Source organism: Aedes aegypti, chromosome 2, assembly GCF_002204515.2.
Source record: "Aedes aegypti strain LVP_AGWG chromosome 2, AaegL5.0 Primary Assembly, whole genome shotgun sequence".
Classification (NCBI taxonomy): domain Eukaryota; kingdom Metazoa; phylum Arthropoda; class Insecta; order Diptera; family Culicidae; genus Aedes; species Aedes aegypti.
This window is the reverse complement of record NC_035108.1, coordinates 202,120,901-202,136,989: the sequence shown is the minus strand read 5'-3', so window position 1 is coordinate 202,136,989 and position 16,089 is coordinate 202,120,901.

Below are 16,089 nucleotides of genomic sequence, written 5' to 3'. Positions count from 1 at the left end.
CGGTCGAGGATCTTTTCGGGTTGGAAATTTTCTCGACTTCCCAGGGCGTAGAGTATCTTCGTACCTGCCACACGATATACACATGCAAAAATTGTGATTGGCATAGTAAGCTCTCAGTTTATAACTGTGGAAGTGCTCATAAGAACACTAAGCTGAGAAGCAGGCTCTGTCCCAGTGGGGACGTAACGCCAGAAAGAAGAAGAAGACAAAACTGAACGTTTGTTCAAAGTCGTCTTGAGAGGTCTCTCGTTTTGTCGTCATAAGTAAAAAAAATGAGCTTCTTCTCTTCAAAATGTATAAGAAGAAGCTCACGATCTTTAAAATTTTCTGACACCACGCGACAAATGGATCCTCCAAAATCGGAACTTTTTTTTCTATCTTTATTAACGAGATTTATAGCCCTGGGCTAGTTCATCTCGGGACCAACGGCTTTACTTCCCTTCCGTGACTATCTCGGGGCTGGGATTCGATCCCAGGTCCTCGGCGTGAGAGGCGTGTGTTCTAACCACTACACCAGGTCCGTCCCCAAATCGGAACTACTGATCACGATAGGTGGCACCCTTGGAACAAATAATAAAATAAAAAGGAGTGATTTCTTAGAGGTTTTTCCCCCAATACGCTTTCGCTTATGGGTCCAACGAAAAATCTAAGGCACGGGTCCAAACAAGGATTGAAAAGGGATCAAAAAGTGGAAAAAGCAGCTCTTAAAAGAACTGAGAAGTACTCTTTGATTGTAGGTTTTTGTACGCACAACACGGGGGTATAATGTGCACTGCTTAACCCTCACATAGCAATAACGACTCATTATCACTGATCAAGCTGGTATATTTTCAGGTTATCATATAATTAACATCCACCTTATACCCCTGAACATCTAATAAATTATAACATTCTTACAAATCCGAGTCCGAACTAAATAACTGTATCCCAATGAAATGTCACTTCAATTGACAGTCTTCTTCCTAGAAGGAATGCCCTTGTGTCGGTTGTTATTATGTTTCACCCTGAGAAACCTGCAGAAATAATCTTCCAACTCATCAAATCCTGTCCATGGCAGAAATTATTTTACAGAGCTTAGAGGAGAACGGAAATTGACAACGGTTCGACCATGATTGCAAATAAGAAAATCAGCTCATCCCATACGGGTATACGTTCGTACGTGTATGAACTCGTATCGCCTTTCCGCTCTTTACTTTGTACATATGATGTCATCTTTCACTTCTTTCATCTTTCCGAGCTTTTCAAATGTCAGCTCTTGGAAGAATGGGAAATAAAAAGACCCGACACCTGATTTGCTGCCGATGGCAACTTTCAATTTTCTCCACTCAAAAGTATCAGCAGGGGAGAAGAGGCCTTATTTCTGTTTCATCGAGCATTTTCAGCGAAACCTGATTGAAACTGACAGGGCCTCCCTTTTGCACGGGAGTAGCTGAGTGAACGATTTCCTTCCCGCAGAAACCAGAAAGTTTTCACCATTGAGCAATATACGAACTTGGCATCCGGGTATAGATAAATTAAATTTAAATTAACTTTCTCCGGTATCTTTCGGGAACGGTTAAACGCAATTCGTAAAAATACCATTCCAGCGGGAAGATAAATTCGATGGTGGATAAGATTGCCATATTTTTGTGATCACTTACCATGTAATGTGCTTGTAACGAGCTGATAGTATTGCTGCCATAATATTGCTGAACTGCTGATTTGGTTGACCCCAAATGGAGAGTCCTGTTTTATTTTCATTTATTTATTTAACATATAAACATATAACACTGAATCAACAATTTCACGCCACTATACTCAGTTCGTGGCCGCATCTCTCCATCCTCGGGTCGGCCCCACGCTCGTCAAACCGACGTGCACTTGATCCACCTGGCTCGCTACGCTCCACGCCTTCTTGTACCAACCGGATCCTAAGCGAACATTATCTTTGCAGGGTTGCTGTCCGGCATTCTTAAAATATGTTAGGACATGCCATACTCAACGTATCCTGCCAGCTTTGGCCGCCGTAGAATTGGGCGAGCTCGCAGTTTAACTTTCGCCGCCACCCACTTTTCTCATGCACACCGCAAAATATCGTCCTAAGCACCCAGCGGGACTCCAAGTGCTTGCAGATCCTCCTCGAGCATCGTCCACGTTTCATGTCCGTAGAGGACTACCGGCCTTATGAGCGTTTTTTACATGGTACATTTGGTAAGAGCGTGAATCTTTTTTGACCGCAGCTTCTTCTGGAGGCCATAGTAGGCTCGACTTCCTTTTGATGATGCGCCTCCGTTATTGTCAGCCGTCAGCAAGGATCCAAGGTAGACGAACTTGTCGACCACCTCGAACGTATCTCCGTCTATTGTAACACTGCTACCTAGGCGAGCCCTATCGCGGTCGGCCCCACCAGCTAACATGTACTTTGTCTTGGACGCATTCACCACCAGTCTAACTTTTGCTGCCTCGTGTTTCAGGCGGGTGTACAGGTCTGCCACCTTTTCAAATGCACGACCGACAATGTCCATATCATCCGAGAAGCAAACAAATTGACTGGATCTCGTGAAAATCGTACCCCAGCTGTTAAGTCCGGCTCTCCGCATAACACCTTCTAGCGCAATAATGAACAACAAGCAAGTAAGTCTATCACCTTGTCGTAGTCCCTGGCGGGATCCAAATGAACTCGAGTGTTCGCCTGGCACCTTCAAGCAATTTTGCACACCTTCCATCGTCGCTCTTATCAGTCTCGTGAGCTTCCCGGGAAAGCTGGTCTCGTCCATGATATTGCAGAGTTCTACGCGGTCAATACTATCGTATGCCACTTTGAAATCTATGGAAAGGTGAGGCATTGGAACCAGGTATTCACGACATTTTTGGAGGATTTGTCCTACAGTAAAGATCTGCTCCGTTGTCGATCGGCTGTCAACGAAGCCGGCTTGATAACTTCCCACGAACTCGTTTACTATAGGTGACAGACGACGGAAGATGATCTGGGATAATACATTGTAGGCCGCATTCAGAATGGTGATCACTGGGAAGTTATCAGAATCTAACTTGTCGCCTTTCTTGTAGATGGGGCATATTGCCCATTAGCACATGTAGGGGCGGATAGTTTTTGTCCGATTGAAGTATCCATGAGTCGAATAGGGGCTTAGTATCTGCCACACAATATACGAATGCTAAAATGACAACTAAGCAAAGAAAGCTCTCAGTTAATAACTGTGGAAGTGCTCTAAGAACACTAGGCTGGGTTGCCGGCTCTGTCCCAGTGAGGACGTTAATGCCAAGAAGAAGAACAAATAAAGGCAGGGATCCGAGTCGCACCGTTTGAAGCCCATCCGCTCCAATTCGGAGTGCAGTGTGCTGTTCCATGATCTGGCCGCTTGTTTCAGGCCATACAAGCTTTTTCTCAGCTTGTATACTTCCCGTTCTTCCCCTTGCATCCTGGAGGTTGACGAAGAAACATTTCTTCATTAAAGTTGCCGTACAAGAACGCAGTTTTGACGTTGAATTGTCGTATCTTCATACCGTGTTTCACCGCCACGGCGCAGCCAGTAGAGACCAGAATGTTTTTGGCGAGCAACTGGAGCAAACACCTGGTCATAATCTGTCCCATACTGCTGGCTGTATCCCTGTGCGACGAGTCTTGCTCTGAAGCGGGCCACGTCTCCTTCTGCATTGCGCTTGGTTTTATACACCCACTTCGAGCCAACTACTTTTCGACCGGCTGACAGGTCCACCATCTGCCACGTTCCGTTCCATTCGATGGACTGCATCTCATCACCCATCGCTTCGTGCCATCTTCTATGATATGGACTATTCATTGCTTGGCCAAATTTCTACGGTTCCTAATGGACACCTGACACTTCGGCGGACCAGGAATTCACGACCAACCGTTGCGGAGGCACACCTTTCGTCGTTCGCTTGGATCACCGTAGTAAAACTTCATAGGGAAATCCTTCGAACTCGCTCTCCGATGTACTGGTATTGCCATCATCTTCTAGTTCAGCATCAGGACACTGGAACTCATCTGCGCTTGCATCATCGTCACATGAGCCAACATGGCTTGGTCACGCAATGTAACTCATCTCGTCGTCATCGTCATGGTTATCGTGCACAACCGCATCGTTACCTTTCATCTCGTCGAATTTGGCTTCGCGGCTAAAAGTGATGTTGCAGTTTGCCGAGTTGAGGAAACGATATGCCTTTCGTCCCTCGGCGTAGCCCACCAGTTCCATTTTGTTTACCTTCATCCAACTTTCTACGTTGTTGCTTTGGAATGAACACGTATGCGACGGATCTAAACACTTGTAGATGCTTGTAGGACGGCTTCCTACCGTATCACAACTCATATGGTGTCGTCTCGTTACACGCTGTTGGGAGTAAACTTAGGAGATAACAGGCAGTTACGATTGCTTCTCCCCAAAACTTCTCCATACCTGCATCGGCAAGCATACACCGCATCATTTCAGCGGTTCTTCCTCTCGGTCACTCCATTCTGTTGTGGGCTGTAAGGAGTATGTATGTATCCAAGGGGTGGATCACTTGCTCAATGTACATCAAATGCACATCGATTTGCATTAAATGCATTTTTTAGTTATGCACATCAACTTAGCTTTGACCTGTACCAGCGTTTTGAGCTATAGCAACGAGACATTGTTTGTTGTGAAAGTTTCGAAACTGTTTATCTGGTGGTTTGACTTTTCCCAACAAAAATTAACTTTCTTAGATGTTCTGCCACTAATCACAATGTTTTTTTTTTCATTTTAGGTTATCCAGCTGAAGTTCTGAAAATTTATTAATTTCGTATTATATGCCTGACTGATGCAGCTAAGTGATCTGTGAGTGCACAGTAAATATAATGGGAAAGAAGATGATCGCTTAACAAGCATATATTGTCGCACTGCCCCTTAGAAACAGTGCCATTTGGATTAAGGATTCATCGGAACCTCCTCTCCGAGAAATGCGTAGCCTTACTAGTCTTATCACTGATGGCAGTTGTAAATCTGCATTAAATTGAAATAGAAAGTTTTTGCATATTATTTATCCAAATAAATTGTTTAATTCAATGTAACTTCAGTTTGGGTTTGGAACAGGGTTTGAAAGATAAACTCTTGAGATTGATTTATCCATTAATTTTAGAGAACACGGTTACATCTATCCTTTGAAGTAGGGATACTTCATCTACGGGGTTGTAAATGGTGTACCCATGGCATATGGGATTAGAGTAAATAGGTAAGCTAGATTTTTAGCCGTTCAACCATAGACGAATTACCCTAGCGGTACTCCATTGTACGCCGTATCCATCACTATGGAGGGAAATGTTCTCCAGTTGTTGAAAGGACTACATACGGGTCACATCGGTGCTAGAATCATTATATTGGCGGGATACAACGGCACTGGATTATAATAAGAAAGATGGAGAATTCGTCAATTTTAGGAGTCATTTATTTCATGGCATTGTAATCACACATTCATGATTCACAAACTTGATAAGAAAAAATCGCAATACAGGTTATTTCAAACTCCTTCGTTGCATACTGCTCAATGTTCAATCAACAGCTTCAATAAACAATTAAAGCTATTGTGAACAGGTTTGCATTTTCGCTGAACACGCCAAAATGCCGTCTTTACGATGCCTTACTAACTTTATTGTCCAGTGAGAAATTTGAAGCTCTTTGGTAGCTAAGTGCCGATTCCAGAAACTTCATGAGTCCTAGGAAAGTTGAATCTATTTTTGTGAAACGAGTTTGACACTTCAAAACAGTCAACAGTTAAACTGTTCGAGCAAGCCATGAATTGAAATTTGTTGAGTGTGCATTTAAATGCATTTGAATGTTTGAAATTATTTCGATGCATCAGGAGTAGACCTGTTCATATTTGAAAAAATGTCTGAAAATCTACCGGTCAAGCATTATTCCGAATTATCATGCTAAGAACAATGTGTAGTTAAATTTTCAGCTCATTTGATAAAGATTTCAATATGCTTCAAGTTGAAAATGTGTTTTTGAGCTTATATCAAGGTTTGAAAAATCATAACTAGCATTTGGAAAACCAAAACCACTTGCTATTACCACTACTTGAAAGCTAATTCTATTCTCTTAAAGTTTGTCGAACACGCTAATAAGATCAAATTGAGTTTTAACATTGTTTGATCGAGATTTGTTCTCCGCAGTACCCTGAAATCACAGTTTTTTGAATATATATGGTACAAAAAACACACATTGACATTATTTTTTCAGACCATAGTCAACGGGAATAGAACATTGTAAAGCTATGAATTCATTAACGATTAACAGGTTACATGTTACTTAAGGCAATAAATTACAAAAAATGCCCAAAGATCGAGCACTGCATCGCAACCTGATGATAGTTAAATCACGCATGACACATGTACCGACGAATGAATGAATTGAACAAGTTAGCATTGCTTTTTCTTTCCGATTGATGATTGTTTTAATCGCATTTCATTGACGATTCAGAACGATTTGAAAACAATCATCATCATCGACTGAGAAAAAGCAGTGCTAACGTGTTCATTTTTTACATTCCACAAAGCTCACGATGGTGATCTTTGCTCCCCCACAGCGGATTCACATCTGTGCTTCCTAAGTTACAATTTTTTACAATTTATTTTCGTAAGATAACTTGTAACTTTCAACGGGATTGAGTTATAGATATGTGTAGTAGAGTGGTTCAAAAAATCGTTTTTGCTCCACACCGCTCATTCGATTCTAGATCAAATTCTGAGTGTCCTCCCAAAATTTGAGCTCATTTGGATGAAAACTGAGACTGCACAAGCCCTTCAAAGTTTATATGGGAATTACTATGGTAAAAGCAACCAATTCATTCAATCGGTCATAGTATTTGCCCATGTGCTCTTGGCAATTAGAACTACGTTGATACCGTGAGATACATTCATTAGCTACAACTTTGCCGAAGACCGTTTTTACATCGGACGCCCCAGTAATTAGTTATTGATTTTTGAATGAGTTGTAATTATTGGTCTGCTCTGCAGGCATCACTGGATATATGCAGTAAAACATAGTAGCCATGATTTGTGCGTGCTATCTTTCGCGCCAGGTGCAGCAATGTTGCCTGTTCAGAAGTTAAATGAGCACTGCTGAAGAATTTGTGACTGGATATAAATCAATAACTAATTACTGAGGCGTCCGATTTGAAAACGGTCTTCGGCAAAGTTGTAGCTGATGAATGTATCTCACAGTATCAACGTAGTTCTAATCTCCAAGAGCACATGGGCAAATACTATGACCGATTGAATGAATTGGTTGCTTTTCCCATAGTAATTCCCATATAAACTTTGAAGGGCTTGTGCAGTCTCAGTTTTCATCCAAATGAGCTCAAATTTTGGGAGGACACTCAGAATTTGATCTAGAATCGAATGAGCGGTGTGGAGCAAAAACGATTTTTTGAACCACTCTAATGTGTAGTCATCATGTTCTGGAAGATAAAAATCCTAAATTTTTATACAGGTATGTTTTTTAGAGAGAACACTTCCTAAAAATAGTGATTTTCAAGAACCTCGAAGCACAAACCTCAACCAAACTATGATAAAACTTGCTCCAATCGTAAAATCATGTTCGACAAAAGTTCGTAAAATTGAATCAACTACTGTGTAGAGGTATTTCCAATAATTTTTGGTGTTCCGTTCGGTAGTAATGATTTTTTATAGCTTGAATTTATCCTGAATATACATAATTGATTTGAAGCACACCTAATTTTTCTCCAAATTGATTGAAATTTTGACCATAAGTTCATTTCAACATGAAAAATCTAAATATTGGTTGACTGGTTGATTTCCAGACATTCTTGAAAATATGAATAGGTCTAATCAGGAGTGATCCACCCCTTGTATGTATCAGTATATACTGAATCTCCTACCGCCTCGCTTCGCCGTTCAGAAGACTTCGGGAATGAGCTCCGGGCCATTTTTCCTTCGCAACAAGTTCTGCACACGGTTTGCATTTCACACCGTTGGAGGTAAATACCAGTTCCTAACTGGTCACGCACGATCATCGCAATGGCATCCGCATTTCGATGGCCCAAACGCCTGTGCCACAAGTGTATGCACTCCTTCGTGTGGCTGACGGTTGTTATCATGGACTGCTCCGGGCTGAGTTTCAGGAAATACAACCCGCCTCTCCGTTCGCCGACGACAAGCACTGATCCATTCTTGACAATTTTGCATTGGTTTTTCTTGAACATAACGGTGAATCCTTCATCAACAATTTTTCTCCCCGACTTCTGTAATGTTCTAGGTATAATTTAGGACTAATGCATTTTTTTACAATTTTAAATAAAGGTTGCTTAGATGATGTTGATTACATTCATTACGCGTTGCTAACCAGCCTGGCTCCATGAACATTATCTTCATTACATACTCGATGCGTCGTTCCGAACATCCAATGGTTAGACTGCCTTTGATGTAATGGACCAAAGCACGATTCCACTTAATTGACGTTTGAGCGGTGCCAAATTCACTCGTTGCCATGGTCACATAAATAACACGGCACCGCTCAAAAGTCAAAAAGTTTACTCGAGTATCTGTCTATATAGTTTAAATCGAATTTTTTTAAGCTGATTGCAAAGAATTTCGACAGATATTGAACTGCACTATTGATGTCACTGATGCTAACTGCAGAACAGTTGAAAGGTTTCTGTGATTCGGTGAAAAATTCCATCTAGGTGTATAAGAGAGCATCAAGTCCAAGGGAATCCGATGCACTCCAAATTCCTTCCCGTTTCAGTGCAAGCGATTTCACGAAACCTGTCTGCTACTTGACTGTCGATTAACTTTCATTGCTATTTCGAATCCAAATCCACACAATATTTTCTCAAACCGGTGAACGTCGATGCAGGGATTCGATTACACTGCTAGCCGGATTATCTTTCTGTTGCCGTGTCTGTCCGTCGAAGTCCTTCACTGCTCAAGTCAATAACTTACCCTTTCAATTATGGTGCAATAAATACCGGGTGAAATCATCGACAATCGCTCGAGGATATCCTCCACTTGATTTTTTTCTCTCCACGCCGTATTTCTCCATTCTCAAGTTAACAAGTCGAAGTATGGTCGGTTCGAACATTTCAACATAGCATTGGATGAAAATACCAGTTGCTGCCAATAGCAAGCAAGAATCAAGCAGTGAAGAAGCCCATTCGAATCTGAAACCAACCTTGCAAGCTTTCGGTCAGAAGATCTGTTGAATCAAAAACCGTTATCAACACAAAAGACCTCTGGCATTTGAGAACAAACCATTCGCCTTTTTCCGATATTAAGAGCAACATGAGCCGATTATTATTTTCGTTGCCACTTTCTTTCAGAGCAAAAGCCCAATTCTTACGAAAGCTAAATTCCAACAAAAATATCAAAAGGAAAAAAAAAACTCTTAGTGCTTTGTTAAATTAAAATAAAAATTTGATTTCCCATTCCCGAGTCTGTCCGTTTCCAGCTGCCCTCATTTTTTTCGATTTCCCCTTAGTCGGTTGGATTTGGTTTTTCGTTCCAGGTCCTTCAATTCACTTAGATTGGACGCATTTGTTCCTTATGGACACAACAATGGCGGTAATGCGGATAAAAATATTACACTGGATGACGATGATGATGGAAAAAAGTACCCAAAAGGGGACGAAGAAAATCTTCCTTCAATTACTTGTACCTTCTCGACCCCCTCCCTTCAGAGTTCGTTGATATCTGGGCGCTCGCTGTCCTTCCGATTGGACCTGATTGGAGGCAAAAAAATGACGAAGGAAAAGGCGGTCAGTAGCAATCGGTTTTGCATTAAATCTGTTCGATTTTTTTTGTGCGGGTATGGTTCCCTTTCGGTTCAACATAGAAATTCATTTCTGACAATTGTTTTACATTTTATGGGTGATTCAAAATGGACCATTGATTTACTCCATTGTGCTTTAAAGAGAACAAATCAAAATTCTTCTTTTGGATGCATGGAATGAGAAGCTTTCAAAGTTTTGATTGTTGAGCTTCATGCTTTGTTAGAATAAATGTAAACTCAGAATAGACCTTTCAACAGATAACACCTACACTGCCATTTTACGCCTACTTGTCCCATGTACTATGTAAACTTTATGGGCTGTGGGAAAAGTAAGCGTAGAACGGCAGTACAATCCTCAATTAAACTAGGTAATTGAAATAGAATGTTAATAGGCTTCTACTTTAAGCAGAACCTCCATAAAGAGATTAAAGCAGTATCCAATTGGATGTAAGTTAAAGACACCGAAGAAAGTAGTCTAATACGCGTATCTGTCGGAATATAAGCAATTTGTGCGAAATTTGAAGGTACAATACTCAAATCTACTTTTAAGGTTCTTTTCTGGAATAGAATTTACATGTTTAACGCATCAGATATTAGGATCTTTTAGGCCAACTACAGAGGTACAATTCCGTTTACTAGGAAGTTTTAGTTATCATAAATAAATGATACAATACACTGAAAGTTTGCTACTTGATTGAGTCGGCAAAGGCTAGACACTGCTGATTTGCCAGCAAAGAATTAATCCGAGGTTCCATCCAAAACTTTGATATATATTGCTTGTTTTTCTCTCTCCGCGCCTTTTTTTCTGTTCGAGGTCGAACTCCTAGTACCTTTCCATTTGGTTAAAATTGGGAATACAGTCATCTCTCCCTTACTCGATATTGAAGGGACCATCGAGTTAGGGAGGTATCGAGTTACAGAACACAAAACCAATGCAACTGCGATCCAAGGGACCATCGAGTTAGCCATGAAAACCAACTTTTACTATGGTTCTCTAACTCGATATCGAGATACGGAATATCGAGTAAGGGAGAGTTAACTGTATATAAGCCAAATTTTTTATGGGAATAACAATATTGCGGGGAAATTTAAAAATTTGGATTGCTTCGCGGAAATAACGCGCAGCTATCAATCCCCGCACAGAAAAAATTAATCACAGCAACCGTTGAGGTTCTAAATACAATTCAAATCGTTGACAACTTACAGCATATCGATTGGTGCAGTTCGGCATGTTGTTGGAGAGATTCTGCAAAATAAAAAACTCATGCTGGTTCGTAGTTGCTTGATTTTCGTAGACTACGGTTTTGCATGTATACGGTTCAACTACACATAACTACGTTCAAGACCAACGTAGCTGGAAACCGTGGATGGAGTGTTTCCTACATCGGGAATTGTGTCACTATCCATTTTAAAGAATGATTCTCAATGGTTTCCCCCTCCAAGTATTTTCTATGTATTTTCCATGTATGCGGTATACCTATTACTAACATGCATGCAGCTGTATTTACAATTGAATCATTTTTGAAAAAGATGTACTATCAACGAAAGCTAAACCTTCCCATCAGCCCTTTAGGATGTAATGGCGCAATTAATGCATGAGTTCTGAACTAGCGGGATCTCCTCTTCATAGTGGTTCTCCACAAGTTCTCGTGTGAGAACCGAAAGAGTGAGAGATTAAACAAAATCTGTCGAAATCATCGAATTCATTGTGATAGTTGATGCAAAATAAACAGCCATAATGGACCAGTGCACGAGTTCACTATTTTGACGTTTGAGCGGTGCCAAGTTCACTCGTTCCCATAGTTACGTAAATAGCACGGCACCGCCCAAAAGTCAACAAGTGAACGCGTGCATTGGTCCATATAATCTTTAAAGTCATCGGTGACTATGATAATTTTGTTTGAAAATTTGGCAATCAGTAGCTCTGGATTTTCCATGAATCAAAATTTTTCTTGCAACGCGTAATAAAACAAATAATTAATTTGAACGCTCATAGAGTTTTCCCTTATGCCCTTCAGAGTTATCCTTATGTTGATACTTGATGGGCTACGTTTCACTACGATGAAACTATGCCGAAATGATGGATCTTCTTTACTGGGCTCGTGTCCTTATGTACTCCTCAACCAAAGACAAATTAAAGACCCCGATGTCCCTTGTAGTTGCCCAAAATTTTATGGCTCATAAGGTAATCTAGAATGCCGTTCAAAGTGTACTGCGATCTGTCAAACTTGGGTACGTTTTGCACTACCGAGGGACCGAATGCAGTACTAGAAGTGGTACCCAATCTGAGCCCGAGTGGGAAGGACCTGCCTCAACCGCAAAAAGCCATCGTGTACGCGGCCAACCACGAAGTCGATGGCCAAGTTCTGATTCTCGGTTGAATATCATCTTTACTTGTCCTTCTTCCGGTATACGGACAACGTAATCAGCTTAACGCAGCCTGCCGTGTTTTGTGCGATTGACAATATCTACCTCTTTATACACTTGGCACAACTCGTGTCGACTTCCTTCAATGTCCACGATTCATGGCCATATTAGAAAACCGGAAGGATTGGTGTCTAGTATAACGCGAGTTTTATTTTCGTTTGCTGGACTTCAGCTGGTTACGGAGTCCGTAGAAAGCGCTACCTTAACAAACGTCACTAGTGTTCCGAGATACACGAATTCTTCCACTACCTCAAACTTTTCACTACCTAGCACAATTTCGCTACCACTAACACGTCCGGACCCACGTTGACCACCATCTATCATGTACTTCGTTATTGTGGTTCTGATCGTGAGTCCGTTCCTCGATGTCTCCCTCTTGAAAGGCATGAACGCCTCTTTCACCGCCCGACGATCAATCTCAATAATGTCAATATCGTACGCAAAGCCAAGGAGCGTATGAGAACGTGCGACATGGTACCGCTTCTCTGTACACTGGCTCTCCTGATTGCATTTTCGAGCGATATGTTAAACAGCAAGTTAGAAAACCCTGTTTTTATCCATCTAAGTTTATGAACGATTACAAAATTTCGTATACCACCCACACACGTGCTGTCGATTCTTCAAGCGTTAAACGAATCAGTCTAATCGGCCTCGCCGGATAGCCATGTTCGAATTTGCCTCAGCTCGTTTCTCTTCACCTAATTATACGCTGAATTGAAATCTACAAACGTCTCCCTCGATAATTGGCGCACTCCAGTTTATGCCGTTTCATGTATAAAAGACAAATGATACCATACTAGTAGGCATTCTTTCTTCCTCCCATATCCTCGGTGACATGGTGAAGGAGTTCATGCAGCTGCTCACTTTCGTGTTTGAGAAGTTCGGCCGGGATCTCGTCCTTCCCAGCAGCCTTGTTGTTCTTCAGCACATTCATAGCTCTCATTACCTCATCTTGCGTTGGAGGTTGTACAGCTTGTGCATCTTCATCGATTTGAATTCTGCTACCATATCCACTTTCGTAATCCACGTTCAACAGCACTTGATAATCCTCGTCGAACGCCTTTTAAGCGGCCGTCAAGGAATGGAAAACCTTGGATGCGAGGACTGATGCATCCGAAAAAGAGCTTGCGGTGACAAAGTCCGCGTTTGAAGCAATGCGAACCTGTAGACGTGCACCCACGACATCCCTGGCGACAAACCCTTCAAGGCCGTCATCAGGGGTATGCACAACACTGACCCGAAGAGGATCCAAGCGGAGCTTTGGAACCGCTACAAACTGGACGTGACTGCCGTCCACAGAATGGCTCGGCCTGACGAGCTTACGAAAATGTACCCGGATTACCTCTATCTGGTGCATTTTCGTAAGGGCTCGATTTCGCTGAATGCTTTTCAGGCGGTGCGCACCATCGGAAGCATCATCGTAAGCTGGGAACCCTATCGCGGAAGCCGCCGCGATGTTACCCAGTGCCAGCGGTGCCTCAACTACCCGAAACGAGAAGCATTCAAGCAACTACGAAAGGCGGCTTCAACATCAAACCAGCCGGGACGAAGGAAAGAAAAGGCTCCGGCGTTCAGGCCCGAAGATTTCCCACCGCTTCCAGCTGGTGTCAATTTCCCACAGGCGCCCCCACCTGGCCGTGTCGGCACCCCCCCCCCCCCCTTACCGCTGCGAATCTACCGTCCGATGAGGCCACGGATCAATCTCTACCGGGCCCTGGAGGGTCTTCATCAGGTCATAACCGTGGCTGACGAGACGTGTGTGAGGCGAGTTCCAGTGAGAGGTAAGTTTGTTGCCATCGATTCCCACACCCAAATGCTTATCCACCTGCGCAATTCACGTAGAAGCCAGTTTCAGAGGAACGGAGATCTGAGTTTGAAAAGAGAGACGGCCTTTCTGAACAGGCAGATTGCTTCCAGAATGGCTTCAATCCGCAATGAAAGTTTCGGACGTGTTATCCACAACCTTGACCGATTTAGACCATTCTGGAAGGTAGCCAAAGTCCTCAAAACCCACCCAAAAATTGTTCCACCACTCAAGGTCGGTGATTCGCTTCTGATCACTCCGCTCGAAAAAGCCAATGTGATCGACGATCACATTGCTTCATCCCATCTGCTTGGATCGCAAATTCACAGTCCAATGGAAGACCAGGTTGCGCAATGCGTCCACGATATACAAAGCTCCCCTTGTGCTGTCCTACCAGAAGACAAGATCACCTCTGAACAAATATCCTCAGTGCTGAAGCAAACCAAGATCCGCTCTTAAAAGCGAAATCAGGCTTAGCAAACATGCTTGTCTTCAAGAACTGTATGACAAAGCAAACGTGAATCCATGGGGCGACGCGTACAGAGAAGCCATGGCGAGGTTAAAAGGATCAATCATGCCACCGGAAACGTGCCCGGAGAAAATGAAGGTCATTATTGACGCGTAACACGAAGCTACAACCTGCCCCACCGTCCTTACGGCAGGAAGGAGACTACGAAGAATCTCGAATGACAAATGAAGAGTTGATCGGTTTGGCGAGAGCCTTGGCCACAAAGAAGGCCCCAGGACCAGATGGAATCCCAAATCTGAAAACAACGATCCTCGAGAAACCCGACATGCTCATTACCACACTATTGAACTGCATTGACGATGGCAGCTGCCCAGACTTTTGGATCGCAGAAGCGCGCGAGGCAGCCGTCAGGGGAGGAGCTACCCGGCGGCGCTCGTAAGGCCAGGCGGATACTGACCCCGAAAACCGGCAGAAGTGCCGGAAAATCGGACCCCAGCCAGGCGTCCCGGAAAGCCGAGAAGGGTGGGCCCGAAAAGGCTGGCCCCTCACGGAGTGATGGGAACAGGGGGTTGCGACCTTTGAGAGGTCCTCCATCACCACAGGTCAGGGCGGAGCAGGGGGGGGACGCCCCCTGGACAACCGTAGTGAGGAAGAAGAAGAAGGAGAAGCAGGAAGTTCAGGAGCGCAGGGATACCAGACCTAAGAAAGGTAGGAGGGTAGGTGCCAAGCGCGAAAAGGGTGATGCGATCATCATCAAGACGGAAGAGTCCAAGTACTCGGAAGTCCTGAAAGCGATGCGCAGTGACGCGAAGCTTGCGGATCTAGGAGCCGACGTACGCAGTGTCAGACGCACTCGTACAGGTGAAATGATCCTCGAGCTTAAGCGCGACAAGGAGCGCAAGGGCGCCGCCTACAAAAGTTTGGCGGAAGAGGTCCTTGGCGCTGGTGTTGAAGTGAGGGCTCTGACGCAGTCAGTGACTCTGAAGGTGATGAACCTTGACGAGATCACTAACGCAGAAGAGCTCGTCACGGCACTGCGGCAACAGTGCGAAGTGCAGGTGCCCACCACCGCCGTTCAGCTACGGAAAGGTCCGGCAGGTACTCAGGTGGCCTTAGTACACCTACCTGTGGCAGACGCAAATAAGTCCGCTAAGGTAGATCAAGGTTGGTTGGTCAGTATGTTCACTGAACATACATGAGCAACCAGTGATCTGCTTTAGGTGCAGGGAACCTGGACACAAGTCCTGGGGCTGTAAAGGCCCTGATAGGACCAAGTTGTGCAGGCGTTGTGGTGAGGAAGGTCATAAGGCACTAGGCTGCAAGAACCCTCCCAAGTGCTTGATTTGTTCCGGCAAGTCCGTGAACAACAATCACCCAACGGGAGGCTCAAGGTGCCCGACCTTCAAACGAGCCATCAACGAAAAGTCATAGTGCAGGTAACGCAGCTGAACCTGAACCACTGTGACGCAGCTCAGCAACTGCTGTACCAGTCAGTTGCTGAGTGGGGGATGGACATCGCCATCATATCGGATCCATACCGAGTACCCGCCGGCAACGGCAACTGGGTCGTGGATGGATCCGCAAAAAATGGCGGCGATATGGACAACGGGTAAATACCCTGT